General features: G+C 39.7%; 1 protein-coding gene across 4 annotated transcripts in view; it reads right to left on the bottom strand.

Annotated features, from left to right (window-relative positions):
* The window catches only part of Ctdspl2 (CTD small phosphatase like 2), a 76280-nt gene extending 69219 nt beyond the window's left edge, over positions 1–7061 (bottom strand). For 3 of the 4 annotated variants that reach the window (XM_004861722.3, XM_004861724.3, XM_021241758.2), the window contains exon 1: positions 6859–7061. The gene's annotated coding sequence lies outside the window, so the exon portion shown is untranslated. Of the gene's footprint in view, positions 1–6746 lie in introns of all 4 variants that reach the window. The other variant, XM_021241756.2, reaches the window with a different exon arrangement.
* Positions 7062–12242: the final 5181 nt, after the last annotated feature.

The following is a 12242-nucleotide window of genomic DNA, read 5'->3' as shown; positions in this document are numbered from 1 at the left end:
CTGCTGAGTTAGGCTGACAAAATTCTGGAGGTTCTTCCTCCTTACAGGTTTTTCCAATAAACAACTTAATGCTTTTCTTTTGTTTTTAGTACTGTGGGATCAAACTGAGGGCCTTGCCCATCCTAGGTAACTAGTCTACCACTACCTCCCAGTCCATTTTCAAATGCTACTATTGGTCCCCCAATTTAAAATCATATACAATATATTCTTAGCAGAAATACTATCTGGGCAAAATCAGCATTTATTATGGACAAAATGATGTATTTTTGTTTCTTTAACCTAGCTTTAATAGAAACATAATTTAGAAACTATTTTAACTACTTCCACTAAATATAAACATTTTGTAAAAAAGAATTCTATCCCATGTAAAAAAGTTCATGTCAATAAAACTTTAAAATACGTTAGCCCAGCATGGTCACACCTGTAGTTCCAGTTACTAGGAGGAGGACTGCTGGGCCCAGGAGTTCAAGACCAGGTTGGACAATGTAGCAAGACCCCATTGCAAAACAACAAAAACAAAAAACCTGTTACTTTGGCAATGACATGTCATAAAATCCAAAGACGTACCATAGTTTCTCCCACCTCCAGTACTAGGCTCAAACTCAAGGGTGCTCTACCACAGAGCTACATCCCCAGACCTTTTTATTTTGAGATAGGGTGTTGCTAATTGCCTAAACTAGCCTTGAAACTGGCATCCTCCTGCTTCAGCTTTCCAAGCAGCTGGGATTAGAAACACGTATCACCATGCCTGGGCCACAGCTCACTTTTTTCTTAAACTTAGAGGAAACCTGACACTGCTAGGTTATCATTTCTTATTATGTTACCATCCTTTCTACAGAATGTGCCTACTTTCTTTTTCATGTACTGCATATGTTTGTACACAAGTGTCAATGTACTTATTGGATACATCAACAAAGACAATTTAAATATTTAAAAAGTAGGGCTGGGGATTTAGCTCAGTGGCATTTGGCAGAATTTTCCTAAGAGTTCTTTTTATTTAAGTAGTTCTCACCAAAACTGGGTAAGGAGAGAGACGCTATTTATTTATACTCTTTCAGTAAATGTATATGTGTGTAGAATGCTAGGGACTGAACTCAAGTAGTGCTGAGCTACACATGTAGGGCTTGTTTAATTCTGAGATGGAGTCTTGAAAAGTTGCCCAGGATGGCCTTGAACTTGAAAACTTCCTGCCTTAGCCTCTGGATTACCTGGGATTACAGGTTGTATTACCATGTCCAACTCAATAAAAATCTGTTTTTTTCTTTTTTTTGAGACAAAGTCTCACTATGTAGTTTAGGCTGGCCTTGAACTCACTATGTAGCCCAGGCTGGCCTCGAACTCTCAGTGATCCTTCTGCTTCAGCCTCCCAAGTGCTGGGATTACAGGTATACACCACCACTATTTAATACTTTAAATAAATCAATTTCATATTAAATTTACTCTCAGCCCAAAAGAAATCTGAAACCCCTAGAACATATTAATTTGATAGTAAGAAAAAATCAATGTTGACAAAGAAATTATTCACTGAAATCTTTAAAATCATGAAGTAAAATATGATAGCCTTTTCCAAAATAGGGCCGGGGATTTAGCTCAGTGGTTTCACCACCTGCCCCACAAGCATAAGGACCCGAGTTTGCTCCCCAGTGCCAAAAAAAATAAAGTTAATTTTTATTTGAATCAGTAGTCAAAGATTTGATATAATCATAATTATTTAAAGAAGTATCCTCTTATTCACTATTACTAAAAGAGAAAACTAAAAAGCGTATTTCAATGAATGGTTGTTTGAAAAGTCATTATGAATATTTTAAAAATAGTTTTTATCTCTCTGCACATCAAAAACTTAAAACATTACGTAATTATCTTAATTTAACAAAACTTACCTAAAATAAAGTCAATGGAAGGTTAATCATTTTCAACTCAATAGGATAATCATACATATTTGCAGAATACCAGGAAAAAAGCAATTATTACTAAGTAATCAGTTTCCTCTGAACTAAAAACATACTTATGTGTCCTGGATGTGTAACAAGTAATATATTCTCTTAATAAAACTTTTAAATTCCTACCTAAAGATTACTGGGGTGGGGGGTACCGGGGATCGAACTCAGGACCTTCCACTTTCAAGGCAGGCAGCGGAACCACTGAGCTAAATTCCCGGCCCAAGATTACTTTCATTAGTCAACATGAGAACCCTAAAATTTTCTCTTCATTATTTTTTAGCAAATTCTCTGCTTTTTTTGGCTCCCAATTTCTCAATGTTTTCTTCAAAAGGAAGAAAATACTCTTCCTAAACTATACAAACTGCTAATAAATTTTAATCTCAATTATTTCTGAAGTACTCAAGTGCCTTCTACTAGTACACTATTTTATGTTTCTTTTCTTTTTTCTGCTTCGGCAGTACTGAAATTGAACCCCAGGCCTTCCACTGAACTACATCCCCAGCCTTTTCCTTATTTTGAGACAATCTAATTGCTAAATTGCTAAACTGCTCAAATTAGGCTGGAATTTGTGATCATCCTGCTTCATTCTCCCAGAGTGCTGGGATTACAGGCATGCACCACCACACCCAGCTGTTTTATATTTCTTTAACCAAAACAGTAAAGGCATTTCCTTATCCTAAAAAGTATTACAGCTAGGCCCGGGGATTTACCTCAGTGGTTTCGCTGCCTGCTGCACAAGCACAAGGACCCAAGTTTGATCCCTGGTACCAAAAAAAAAAGTGTTACAGCTATTCTGAAACCCTGACTACTAGAACTCCAAGTAAAAATACTGTTGATGATTCATATTTACTGTAGGCATATTCACCTGTATTCTGTCCCTATAATACAAGAGTGTATGAAGACCACAAAATATGGGGTCCCTAATAAAGTCGATTCGCCTATTGTAATCTTAAGTTCAAATTATATTTGTCTGTAATATCTTATGATTCATTTTAGGGCCACTCTTACTCTTACCATTCCTCCTTATTGCCAGATTCACAAAACTCCCAAAGGACTCCAAAGGTGTCCCATTATAATTCTACCTTCATCGTGCCTGTCTTCTCTAGAATACACTCTTGTATTTCACATCTCTCCTCGTCACAACCAATGCACATTAACTTTTCTGTGTTCCACTTTCTCTGAACTGTCATCTGTGTGTGGTAAGTTTATTCAATAAATTAGTCTGTGCTACTAAAAGACAATAAAGTTTTCCCTAAGAATTTGTGATTTTAAGCAGCATCTTAGAAAGAACCCCTTATGACACTGGAGAGAAAGAAATAAAGTTTGGCACTGGCAATTCTAAAGTTATACCTCTACTCAACCACCTATTTACCCATTTGTGATGTAGGGCTAATTATAATGCAGTATAGTTTAAATTAAAAATTAATGTAATCATATAACCACTAGAAAATTTATGTCTGGCTTAGATATATGCCTCAAGGCAAATGTCAATTAAAGCTGCAATTGTACAGTTTTAATATAGGTTTCATTATCTGATAAATATCTTCATCCTGAAAGTGGAGCAAATAACTCCCTGTAGCCAATCTTGTTAAAATGGGTTAGGTAATTTTTTAACCTAATCAGTCAACTTTTTTTTTTTCTTTTTGGTACCGGGGATTGAACTCAGGACCTTGGGCTGCAAGGCAGGTGCAGTGCCACTGGGCAAAATCCCCAGGCCTTAATTAGTCAGTTTTTATAAGGGCACACCATATACTGGTATGAAGTTCTCGCAGCCTATCTGGTATTTGTTACTTAAAAGTATCCCTTCTGGCCAGTCAAGGTGGCACACCTGTGTAATCCCAGGTACTCAAGGAAGCTGAAGCAGGACTGCAAGTCTGAGGCCAGGCTGGGCAGCTTAGTGAGATCCTGGCTCAAAATAAAATTAGAAAGGATTGGAAATGAGAAGGGCATAATGGTAGACACTTGTAATCCCAACACTGATTGATTTGAGACAGACAGTAACAATTTCAAGCCCAACCTGGGCAACTTAGTGAAACCTGTCTCAAAATTTAAAAAATTGTAGGGCCAGGGATTTAGCTAGTGGTTCTGCTGCCTGCTTGGCAAGCACAAGGTCCCAAGTTCAATCCCCGGACCAAAAAATTTTAAAAATTGTAAAAAAGGGCTAGGTACATATCCCAGTGCAAAGGCCTTGGGTTCAATCCTCATACTATCAAAAAAAAAAAAAAAGGGAGGGGGAAGAAATGTAGATAAAAATTAATTTTAGGCATCTTTTCTACTTTCTGCTTTCATAATAAGTTGGCATATTACAAACATAATTAGATTTTTTTTTTTTTGAGACAAGGTCTTGCTATACAGTTCAGGCTGTCCTTGAACTTGTGGTGATCCTCCTGCCTCACTCAGCCTCCCAAGTTCCTAGATTACAGGCATGGGCCACCACACTCGGCTAGACATTTCTTTTTTCAAATTACATTTTTCCCCCCAAATTCTGGCAAATCACTTTATTCATTATCTCATTAATCCAAAACATAGTCTCATATAACCAAGAGCACTTAATACCATTTTACTCATTCAGCAATTAACTCTATAGTTACAAATGTAGAACATCCTTTCAGAACACTACATCCAAGGTTCTTTTACCAGAATCAGATGGCTTCTACTGTATAATAATCTCACGAAAAAGACAACTGACCAAAATCACAAACTTGGAGGCAGCTACATTAATTTGGAAAAGATAAAAGTTCCCCAAATCTTCCTATCTTAACAGTGAAAAATAACTTTCCTAGCTCAAATGAAATCCTCACAAGACACTGTATAAAATGGAATATTATAAACTGTACTAATTCTGCTGGGCACACGCCTGTAATCCCAGCACTTGGGAGGCTGAGGGGGGAGGATTGCTGGGCTACATAGTGAGTTCAGGGTCAGCAAGACCCTGTCTCAAAAAAATAATAATAAAATAAAATGTACTAATCCTATTTGGTATTCCTATGCAATCCTATTTAGAATTTCAATACGGCTACAAGTCCATAAGAATTAAGGACTACACCACTTAATAGCTTTTGCAACTTTCAAATCATGCTGAAAAGAGTACCAAAAGAATATAAATACTGAATGAATGTAGTAGTAAACAGTTTGGGAGAGTCCCCTCCCCCCCAACTGGAAATTGAACACAGAACCTCAAGAATGCTAGGCAAGCACTCTACAGATGAGCTACATCCTCAGCTCCAAATTGGAAGATTTTTTTTAGTCCAGGCTGGCCTTGAAATTGCTAACTCCTAATCCCCTGCTATAGCCTCCTATATGCGGGGATTACAGGTATGGACCATCATGCTTGGATTTATTTGGGAGAATTCTTCAAGATGTAGTCTAGAATGCTCACTCAGTTTCCTGTAAACCAAATTTCATCACAAACTACTGAAAAGATCATTAATATACAAAGCCTACACTAGATCAATAACTTATTTTAGATCCCCTTAAGTTATGTATTTGGCCCCACTATTTGGACAAATTGACAGCAAGTATCCAACATGCCCACACTTCCACTTTCCAACCCCAATTCAACTAGCTAAACCCAAATGTAAAAGAGTGCTTCATATAAAAGCTAAACTTTGCCTTGACATTATGACCTTGGGAAAGTCTACCAGATGAAGGCTATAATGATGTTACAATAATGAAGTTCTCTAAAGTGAACCTACAGAGCAGACAGCTTTTGAGTAATAAATAACTGATATGTAACATGAGCCATTTTTTTGTCTTAATTATAGGAGAAAAGAAAATTACAAAGACCCTAAATTCAACATGTTCAAAAAGTTCTGAACAATACCGAGACTGCTTACATGAAGAAAAGAAAAAGGATGAGTGAAACTAGCTTTAACTTGCCATTTTCCTACTTTTGTAAGGATAACAGATGGACCACTAAACAAAAATGTAAAACTTGGCAACGAATGGTCTGACGGAATATTAAGCAACTGCAATCTGAAAATTATGTAGATAAATCTATCGTTTCAAATCACTAATTTGTATACCTAGGTAGAGTAGTAATTTCGTATTTCTTTACTAGCATCAGAAACATAAATCCCTGCCTTGAAGGAACATCTGAATACATTTCATTTCAGCATCTTGGGAAAGTTTATTAGAAGTATCTCTTTAGGCATCCCTAAAGTGCTCTAAAGTGCTTAACATCATTTACACATTCAGCTACCACTAGGGTGAGAAGTAAACAAACATTTATTTATGCAATTATATGCCACAGGCTTCTGGTCAAGAATGCACTCACACAGCCATTTAATACTCAAATAAAACAGAATATTAAGTTTAATAAGATTCACCCTTAACTGACCACTATGGAAACCAGAGGCCTCCCACATGAGCTGTTCTTTACTAGCACCTTTGATCTGAAAAAGTAACAATGTCAACTCAACATTTTAGCAGTACAGAAAGCGAACACAACTCAGTGAAATCCCTTCCTCCAGATTCTCAAGATACTTATAGGAACTGAAACAGCAACGCCTCCCTAAGAGCATCCTAACAGAAATAACGAAAACATCAGGTGGGCCAAGAGGGTCAGGAAAAGTGATCTTCTAACTTACAGACCCGAAGGGACCCACACGGCTGGAGACCAGGAACGTGAGATCGGGGTGGGGGTGGGTAGCAAAGTGAAATCTAACCCCAGAAATCACAACACAGGCCTCAGACCAAGCGCTGAAGCTGGCGGGAAGCGAGCTCCCATTCCATTCCCAGGGAAAAGTCCAGAGAACAGAGGCTCCACAGAGTGGACGGATGCCGCGCCAAACAGTGCATGCCTACCAGCGCGCTGGAACCACTGAGGACCGGCGGAGAGCGGGAGGAGATTCGGCAGACGGCCCTAGAAGAGGACTACGGCTGGCGGCAACAGCAACGTCTGGACGAAAGGAATTACCTCACTATGACGACAGAGAAGTGTCCTCAGGCTCCGGCTATGGTCCCGACTGCGCAATATGGGGTGTCCTTCCCGCTTAGCCCGCAGCAGCAACAGAACCAGTTCCTTCAGCCAGTCGCCATTTCCCGCCTACCGACCTGCTGCACCGCACAGACAGGGACCCGGATGGAAAGCGGCTTCCCTGCGCACGCGCTCTGACTTCCTCCTCCCCCTCCCGCCACAATCCAGCGAGGTGGGAGGGAAGGAATGCCAGCGGCCTAAGAAGGCGAGGTGGGGGCCACCTGGTGGCTAGTCTAGATTTCTGACAAAAAATGAAAAGAGCGCCTTAGGACTGGGTGGAGCAAGAAAAGACAAAACCTATCAGGATACGCCAGGGCCTGGGGGATATTTGTACTTTAGGGGCCTCCGTAGCCGGCTATGTAGTGGTCGCAAGGGGAGTAGGGAGTAAAGCGTTAGGATTGGAGAGGCGGGACGCAAAGGACTACTTTTTTCTCGCTGTTAACGGAACTGCTGAGAGCCTAGGCGGGAGGGGGAGCGCAACCTCACCCCGAAGGCGGGGCTTAGGAACTTGTCGGCCCGGGGCGGCCCAAGTTTAGTAACTCCGGGGGAGCCAAGTGGGTGGAGCGGAGGTGGACGGGGCGGGACTAACGGCTTGGCGCGCCGGAGGAGATAGAATGTGCAGAACGCTCCTGAGTCTGGAACAAAGCGAATCTGGCTCCTTTCCTGGGACCCCAGTGGTCCCTACGGGTCCTTTCTGCAGCTCCCTGCCTAGAGAGCAGAGCACTCGATCCTGATCAGTCATACAAATTCATGCCCTTCCTTTGCATGCCATGTCGGCGGTAGTTCTGCAGGCTGAGGATTCGAGCGTTGAGACAAACGGGCTCCCACCTGAAAGTCTGGCTCAAAGGGAGGATCGGCTCCAACGGCGAAAATGTATCAGCTGTCAAAAAAACAAGCCTTGTGGTGGGGAAGCATTATCTTTGGACCAAGATTCCAGGCCAGTGTCATTTTCGATCAAGCAAAAAAAAAAAATACTAGTGATGAGGAATACAACTGAACAAGGCATACGGGAACACTGCCTTCGCAGAATTAAGTCTATGGAAGACAGACAGGTGAACAAAATTTAAATGCAGTGTGGTAAGATGACCACAAGCTGTGGAATGACAGGCGTCCTAGGAGCACGCGAGAATGCGAGCCGAGGGCTCTGAGAAGTCTGGTAAGATTGCATCCACGTGAAATGGGAGTTAGAGTCGCAAGAGTGTCTAAACGTCCACAGACAGCTCAAGTTGAGCCATTAGGGAAGTGGTTCTGAGAGCCAGGAAAAGAGGATTTGGAATGGAAGGCAGTGCCAGATGAAGCTGAGAAGTTAGCCCATATAACACCCCTGCGAATATGATGGTTTCTATTTTAAGATGTGGAGCAGGTGGGTTGTGAAAACCTTATGTATTACAGGTCTTGTCAGAGCTCAGAGTCCATTTGTGCCCTGAATCTTCCCAGTCCAAAAATGCTTTCAAGGCAACACTGATTGAGAGCGGACAGTATACAACGCATAGAGCTAGTAAAGTCCATACAAGATTTCTGAAAGGCTAATGGGGAGGAGACATAAAAAGAATTAAGGTGTATTATGTCCCAGTACCAAACCCCTACGACGAATGCAATCGTTATGTACTGCAAACATACTAATAAAGAAGTAAAAATTGGAAAAAAAGACATGAATGCCTCCTTCAAAAATGTGCAATAGTTTTGATTGGAGAATTCTAATATTTTTCATTTATCATTGTAAAACCAAGGACAATTTTATAACTTTTTTGTACGTACCTGTTACATGTAGGGCAATCTGTCTTTATGTAGGAGTAAATTGCTCTTTAAAAGAAAAAGAATCCTAGATAGTTTTCCCTTTAAGTCAAGTGTCTTGTTTAAACTTCTTTAAAATGAAAAAAAATGTGCGCTAGTCCTTAATGTGTATTTTAAATGTCTGAGAATGGTTCATCCATGTGAAATATGTAAACATATACAAGTAAAAATTAAAAATAAAAAGGTTAACTGGAAGACAAACGTTATGCAAAGCAATCTCACTCAGCTAGTAAGAAATGCAGTTGGAGCTGGGTGTGGTGCCACATGCCTATAATTCCAGCACCTGGGAGGCTAAAACAGGATTCCAGCAAGTTTGAAGCCAGCCTGGGCTACATAGTGAGTTCAAGGCCAGCCTGAACTACCTAGCAAGAACCTGTCTCAAAGAAAAAAGGAAATACATTTGGGACTCAGGTTCCCATTCTGCTCATTATACCATCTCCTCTAACAAATGCTACTATCATTATTATGTTTGTTTAGAAAGGTTGCTAGTAATAAGTCTAAATAAATTGCAATTTATTTGATATTTAACAGCATTTCCCCAAATAATAACTCTTATTTTTGTTTTTCACCTTAGCTATCATTTATATCCACAGTCTACTATCCTCCACCCTAGCTGGGGATTGAATGCAGGGCCTTCACACTGAACTACATCCCCAACCCTTTTTTTGTTTTTTTGTTTTTGTTTTTGTTTTCGAGACAGGGTCTCACTACTATAGTTCAAGCTGGCCTTGAAGTCCGTACATAGCCCAGGCTGGCCTCAAACTCACAGCAATCCTCCTGCCTCAGCCTCCCTCCCAAGTGTTGGGATTACAGTGTGTGCCACCATGCCTGGCCCCCAACTCTTTTTACATTTTTACCTTGAGACAGGATCTCACTAAGACACTAAATTGTCTGGGCTGGGCTTGAATTTGGAATCCTCTTGCTTCAGCTTCCCAGAGTCCTGAGATTTAGGTGTGCACCACCAAACAATCTGTTCTGCAATACCTAAGTGAATTATTATGAAGCTCCTATGAAATTATTAAAGCATTTAAGAAGGTGCTTTCCTAGCTTCTTAAGTAATAATTGTTAATATCATTGTCAGTAACAGTTCTATCCAAGATTTTAGACTTAAAAGTTTAAAAAATATGAATTAAAAGTATGAAGTATATTTAAATGCAAAACAGAAGCCACAGTGGCCTGGGATTTAGCTCAGTGGTGCTGCCGCCTGCCTCGTAAGCACAAGGTCCCAAGTTTGATCCCCGGTATGAGAAAACAAAACAAAACAAAAAAGAAGTCATGAAAAAACTAGTGGTGTGTGACTTTTTAAACTACTCAAAACTACTGTTATGTGTAACCATTACTGAGATAGGAATGTTCACAGAGTAATAGAAGTATCTCAGATCTTCAACAGTCTTTTATTAGGTCCTTTATTCCAGATACAGGTTAAGCATCCCTAACCCAAATTCCAAAATATGAAATGTTCCAAAATCTAAAACATTATTTTGGTTTTAATTTGAGGGGGGTTTAGACAGGGTCTTGCTATGTAGTTCAGGCTGGCCTTGAACTCTCGGCAAGTCTCCTGCCTCAGCCACCCAAGTGCTGGGATTACAGGCATGCACCACCACACCTGTATCAAAATCCAAAACTTTTTGAGTACCACATGACACCAAAGGTGGAAAATTCTGTACCTGACCTCATGTGCATGTTGATGTGAGAGAGAACACAATCAAAATGAAGATGCACAGAAAAATACTGCATAAAATTACCTTCAGGCTACGTGTATAGAGTATATATGAAGCATAAATGAGTTTCAGTTTTTAGACTGGGGTCCCTTCTCTAAGACCTCTCATTATGTACATGTAAACATTACAAAATCCAAAACACTATGCAGTATACGTAACATTTTACTTGAAACATAGGTATGTGTATTTAACAATTCATAGTTATTGGGCTGGGGATTTAGCTCAGTGGTTCCGATGCCTGCCTCGAAAGTGCAAGGACCCGAGTTCGGTCCCCGGTACCAAAAAAAACCCAAACAATTCATAGTTTTCTAATTCCATTTCCATGATGTATATGGTTTTATCATTATTGTTACTAAAGCAGTATTCATATTCAATACTGAAATATCAGAACCACAGTTTTTCTCCATTATTACAATTACTTGATGGCAATGGCCATCTAAAACTTCACATAGTTAAAAGTAAACAATTTTCTCTCAAATTTGCTTCTCTCTCAGTGTTCTCCACCTTAATAAGTGCCACTATTGCATACTACACATCCAATCTATTGGAAAGTCTAATAAACTTTCAGAAAATATTCAAGCCTTTTATATCCTCACATTCCACATCTAATAGATTCAATCATTAAAAAAAAAATGTATGACAGCAATACCTCTGCTAGGTATCTTCCTCCAAGCACTTAAGACATCATGCTACAGCAATACATGCATACCAGTGTTTTTAGCACCACAATTTTTAATAGCTAAATCCTGGAAACAGCCTGTATACCCATCATCACATGATTAGATAAAGAAAATGTGGTATCTATATATAATGAAATACTACTCTTCTATAAAGAATGACAGATTTGAGACATTTGTAGAAAAATGGATGCATATGGAAAATATGTTGAATGAAATAAACCAGACACACAAGCTTAAATACTATGCGGTATCATTTGAGTGAGACAAAGTACAAACAAAGGGAATGATAAAGGATGGATAGAAGGGGACTAGGGGATGGATCTCTTGCAATAGAGAAGTGATCCAAGGGAACAAGGGTGAGGGGTGAGGAGGAGGGGAAGGGGAAATCAGAATAAAGACATGCCATCTACAGGAACCTAATAACCTCAATTAATGTAAACTATCCTATAATAAGCTAAAATTAATAATATCAACAAAAATGAAAAATGGGATGGAGGAGAAGGGAAAGGAATTAAAAAAAAAAGAAACAAGCTGTGGTATATACATGTAACCACTCCCCAAGATGACTGTAAACCACATGAACTGCAAACATGTGCTAATAAAATTTAAAATTAAAAAAAACAGTCTCACCCTCATTTTAAAAACAATTCTCTTTATAAGCCTGTTGGTCATGTTTATGTATGTCTTTTTTGAAAAATGTCAGTTCAAGTCCTTTGCCCATATTAACCTCTTATGAGATGTATGATTTGCAGACATTTTCTCCCATGGGGAGATGCTGAACAAGGGTTCACATTTTCAATTAGAGAGGAAGAACACATGTTATGGCTTGTGTCTAGTTGTCCCCTCAAAGCCTCATGAAGTCATAGATGGGGCTTTTTCAGAGGTGGCTGGATCTAGAGTGTGTGACGCTGGGACCGATTCATAGTGCAATGCTAGGATCAAGGACACTAGGATTAAGGGTGTGAGTGCTGCCCACTGCAAGTTACTTGGATAAGATATAAGGGACAGAAAGATCTGTGGTCATTCCTTGTTGCTTTGTTACCTTCTACCCACCATGAACTGTTTCTCCTCTTCCATGCCTCTCTGCCATGCCACCCTGCCTTAGAGCCAGCCCAGTATGGACTGAAAC

The sequence above is a fragment of the Heterocephalus glaber genome, unplaced genomic scaffold, assembly GCF_053883595.1.
Source record: "Heterocephalus glaber isolate CG9 unplaced genomic scaffold, H.glaber_assembly_v1.0 deba00000809, whole genome shotgun sequence".
Lineage (NCBI taxonomy): Eukaryota > Metazoa > Chordata > Mammalia > Rodentia > Bathyergidae > Heterocephalus > Heterocephalus glaber.
The sequence above is the reverse complement of the archived record's forward strand: the minus strand, read 5'-3'. Positions and strand labels throughout refer to the sequence as shown.